Below are 5,283 nucleotides of genomic sequence, written 5' to 3'. Positions count from 1 at the left end.
TGGCCATGCCGGGCCGAAAGTAATATTTACTTACGATCTCCTTCTCCCTCCGTCCCCAGCGGTAAGTTTGAGGGATTGTAAAGCTAAAAGTTGGGGTTCGATTCCCAGCGGTAGACAAAGCATAGCTAGTCCATTGTGTAGATTTGCTCTTAAACAAACCAAACTGTTAAATACAATTATGTTTACATGATAAGATCTTTTAATAAATACCTTAATTTTATGGTACGGGAAAGAAAACATTCGAGAAGTGCTAAAATGTAAGCACATTTCGAGTAGACATTAAAGGTAGGAAGAGAAGAGAATAAATTAGTATTAATAAGGACTTAAAAACCTAATTAGATGCGAGCTAATCCACGTTGAGAGTAAAACGCCGCCATGTGTAAAAAGAAGAAGTAAGTTACTTAGGTCATGTGGTAACTGCAGAAAATGTAAAACCACACACCAAAAAGTTAGAAGTGTTTAATAATTATCTAGTGCCGAAGATAGTTACAGATGTTCGTGTAGTTTTTGGTTTTGTCGGATTGTATAGGAGACGTATCCCACATTTTGCAATGCTTGCAAGGCCTTTAATGGAATTAACAAAGAAAAACGTAGGTTTCCAGTAAACAGATAAAAGACCAGAAGCATTCGCAAAGTTGAAAGATTCACTACTAAATGCACCAAATTTGAGCTACCCCGATTCAATAAAGAATTCATTTTAAGCAAAGACACTTTTGGCTATGCAATAATAGCAGTCACATCTCAGTTAGATGAAAAGGGGAAAGAACGCCCATAACACATCAAAGTGGACAGCTTGGAAAAGCTTAAATATATTACTCAGTAACTGAGCAATAATGCTTGACAGTAGTGCATAGTATTAATACATTCTATTATTACCTGTACAGTGAGACTCCACAGATAACTCATAGGAAGCAAAGTTAAGGAAGGAAACAAAACAGTGTAAATGACGCAGTTTGGGTTTTAGATCATGTTATTAATGAACTAAAGAAAAATGTAGGGGTAAACCCATTCAGAAAGAGAATATTACAAGTAGAAGGAACATATTAGGTTTAGATGCAGAAAAGCAAAAAATAAAGGAAATAAAGTAAGTTTACCACAGATGGTAATATCATACAGTTTGAGGAAAAAAGCATTTATCGTGACACTTCATTTGTTGCACATTTAGCACTTGCAAAAACATATAGCAGAATACATAAAGATTCTTTTGCAAAGTATGAGAAAGGATATTAAAAAAATAAGACTAGTCTACATTTAAGAAAAGTTCTATTACAAATAAATGTCGAGTTTAACCATATCATTTCAGATAATAGCCACGGATGATATAACATTCAGGGAATAAATACATATTAGTTATTTCATACTATCTAACTTGATTTACAAAAGCAATATATATAAGATCAAAAAGCAAGAACTATAGAAATAGCATTCGTAATTCAAAGTGTATTTCAACAAGGAATATCACAATATTTACTAACAAATAGAGGTACAGATTTAATTTCAAAATTATTGAAAGTAGTATATGAATTATTGGGAGTAAAAAAAATAGCTACAACTCATACCATTCAGCTGCTAATGGATTAATATACAAATTCAACATGATATCATAATATTGCAAAACAGATCAGAAAACATGGCATGAGCAGGTTGTATTATTATTATCATTAGGTTATAGAAATGGAGCAAGCGAATCTATTTAAGAAAGTTCTTCTTTTTTTCTTCTTATACAGTAGAAATGTAATATTACCAATGTAGGGAATATTAACTCCAAGGAAAATCAACTATGCATTAGATAAAAATGCAAACGGCATTTGAGATAACAAACTAACACTTAGCTAAGGCAGTCAAAAGTAGAAAAATATAAAAGTTAATAAAATTTAGCTAGGAAACAAAGTATTGTTATACGCCCCATTGGTAAAACTGGAAACATTAAGAAAAGGCCCCTTTAAAATAATAAAACAAATGAGTCCAGTAAATTTCATAATTAAAGACATATATGTGGTAAAGGTACACAGTTAGTAAACATCAAAGAATTACAGAAAGTTAAAGAAACTAAACAGAGGAAATATAGTATTTGTCAAAAAAGGACATTTTTTATCAGGTGATAAATGGATAATTGTCAAAGATATACTATTCTGTAATATGTTCAACTATTCACTAGACTAAGAGTAGAGTTTAAGGATGAAGATGAAACTACTTTTTTTCTACTATTGGAGTTTCTATAATGCGAGACTTAAGAGTACCAGAAATATGTTTAATAGAAAATTATATACAATTCACTAGATAATATTAGGAAGAAGTATTCACGGAAATAAACAACGTTAATGACGGTGTTTCTATTTTGGATAAAAGTAGGCAGAAGATAGGATTAAGTAATGCTGGAGGAAATATTTTTAAATTCTTATTTGGGATCAGAATTGAACAAAAGCGTAGATAATCAAAGAGAAATATCGACGGATATGATACATGTATTAGATGAACAAGTTACCATAATGAATTTGTTAAATCAAACAAGAGATTAAACAAGCATCAAATGCATTAGTAAATGTTACAACTGAGGTAATACATGCCAAAGTAGAACAGAAAGTGATCCACAAGGCAGGAACCGAAATGTTGATTGTTAATGCAAGAATTCAGAACAGTTAGCCTTTACTGTAGAGAATAGAACAGACTTAGCCAGATTAGTTCAAGCACTCAGTGTAGAAAATGAGTTAATACTTCTTACGCCTAGTAAATTAGAAAGGGTATTAGATGAAGACTTCCAGCTTGTTATACCTACCCATAGTAATGAAATGTACATGTTCTACGTATGAGTAGACGTAAAGACTGTAGCTGCTAATAATACTCAAAGAATATTTATAAAGATACCTCTCAAAGCAAAAGATAAATTTTGTAAGTTATACAAGAGAGTTTCATCATCAGTAGCATTAGATATTTCTTTTCGAACCACAGTCAAAACTGAATAGCTATATATAGTTATTTTAAATTATCAATACACTTACTTATGGATGACTATAAAGGATATTATGAAATGTGTGGAAGGACCAATCAGAGTATGTGATCAAAATTCAGAACTATATTAAATGTCCCAAGCCAGACGTGCACCAATTCTATTATCAAGCAAGAATTATAGCATTAAAAAGTAGCAGCTAGCAACTACTTAAAGCTGATGAGAATTAAATTTAGGATTAAATATAAAGGTACCAACTATAGAAAATTAATTTAAAATGAAAAAACAAACAAATTATTCAAACAATTAGAGTCCAAAGTAGAAATATCTGTACTTAAGGCTATGTTAAAAGAAACTCGATTTATCCCCAGATGTATCAGAATTAATTATTAAAGAAATCACTCGACATGCAGACAATCTAAAAGAAATGACTAGAAGAAAAGTAGCTAGTATCTGTAAAATGATTAATTCAATACTGATAGCACTATGCTTAGTAATCACATTTGTAAGCACACTCTTATATCGATCGCGTGATAAGTTAACGGCCCTCAAGCATTGGAAACTTAATGGTTTGGTAAAATTACGGAAGAGAGGTTATGCTATGAAAAGTGTTAAGAGACTTACCTATTCAGAAAAGACTGAAATGAGAGAATTAACTAATTTGGGTAGGGAATTGTTGACTTGCTTAGTCTGAGACAAAATTTGAGGAGTATTAATCCAATTGATGACGATAGCTAATCATGAAATTATGGAAAAATCAAAATTGTTAGGAAAAAATAGTGAGGCCTAGAATAAATTTGTTATAAAGTAATAACAAAAAGTTGGAGAGCCAAGTAAGATATGAGTCAATGAACTAACTGACGGGTCAGTTAATGAAAGTTGTACTGACAAAAGACACTATAAATTACAATGAGGAGAGGTTAAGCAAAATATTGAGAGAAACAAGAAATACTGAAGATACACATACCATATTAAAAGTAATAGTATGGAAACTATGATTCTCATTCTGTGGTTACAAGGTCGATTACACTGACAACACTGTATTGAAAGAGTTAAGTGTTTGAATGTACAAATTTTATAAATGTTTATTGTTGACTTAGTGTTTGGAAAATGTATTTTCTATTATTAATACATGCTGTATGCTTTCATTTTAAAAGATCCTGACTCATTTATTACTCTCACATAAACTTCCTCAAGTTGGTGATGAAAAGCTACTTACTGCATTGTTGGTTTTTTTAATTAAATGCTGTTTATAAAGAGCAACTGTCTCTTCAACAGAGCCTGTTACATTAGTATGGAAAACAGCTCTATAAATAGATTGTAAGTGAAACCAATATATATGCATATGCATGAAGTATGCTATACAAGTTATCAAAAGAGATAAATGAAATATTAATTTTATGTATTCAGAATGAAAACTGGGTCATATATATATAGCATGATAAATTTAATACAGTCATAATGCCTATTTTTTTCAGTTTGGACATAATGATTCCCATGAAAATATCAAGAGTTTGATTTTTTTATGTATAAAGTGACATATTACATTAAGAACTAAAAAGAGTGATATAGTATATTTTATTATTATATTATAAAGTGATGCATACAATATACATTTCGAATTTGAACATCTTATGTTAATGTTAAAAACAAGCCTCTGTGTAGATTGTAAGTTAAAATAGTGAATGAATATTCATGGAGTATGTATTCATAATGCTTTGTTTATTATTGTTATTGAAGTGAAAATATAAGCATGACGCTAACGACAGTGCAGAAACTAATATCATATTAAGAAATGTGTAGTATATTTGTATAACATGACACACTTGGAAGTTCATGGTCAACAACATCCTCTTGTGGCTTGTAAAGAAATCTCATAACAAAACCTCTGCAAATGTACTACAAGTGATCTCATCAACCTTTGCGCTTGGAACTATCTGCCCTAGTGACAGATTTCAGAGGTATGCACCCTTTGAAACTATGACGTAACATGACCCTACTGGCCTCAGAGGATACTTCCCCTTGATTTCCTCTCCCCCTCATGCTCTTAGGCGCCAACATTCTTTCAACAGAGATTGGGAGGGTTAAGAACTATAAGATAGAAAACTTCACATTTTTACAACAATTATATGATTTTTACCTGTATATTACAAGGTTTCTTCTAGAGATTATTACAACTGTTTTTATAACCATCCTGTTTATATGGGAAATATAGAAAACTTTCCAGTTTCACAATAGTTACACAATAATTTCAGCCCGGCATGGCCAGGTGGATAAGGCACTCGACTCGCAATCTGAAGGTCGCGGGTTCGAATCCCTCTCACACCAAACATGCT

Source organism: Limulus polyphemus, unplaced genomic scaffold (genome assembly GCF_000517525.1).
Source record: "Limulus polyphemus unplaced genomic scaffold, Limulus_polyphemus-2.1.2 Scaffold296, whole genome shotgun sequence".
NCBI classification, from domain to species: domain Eukaryota; kingdom Metazoa; phylum Arthropoda; class Merostomata; order Xiphosura; family Limulidae; genus Limulus; species Limulus polyphemus.
This window is presented reverse-complemented; position numbering follows the sequence as displayed.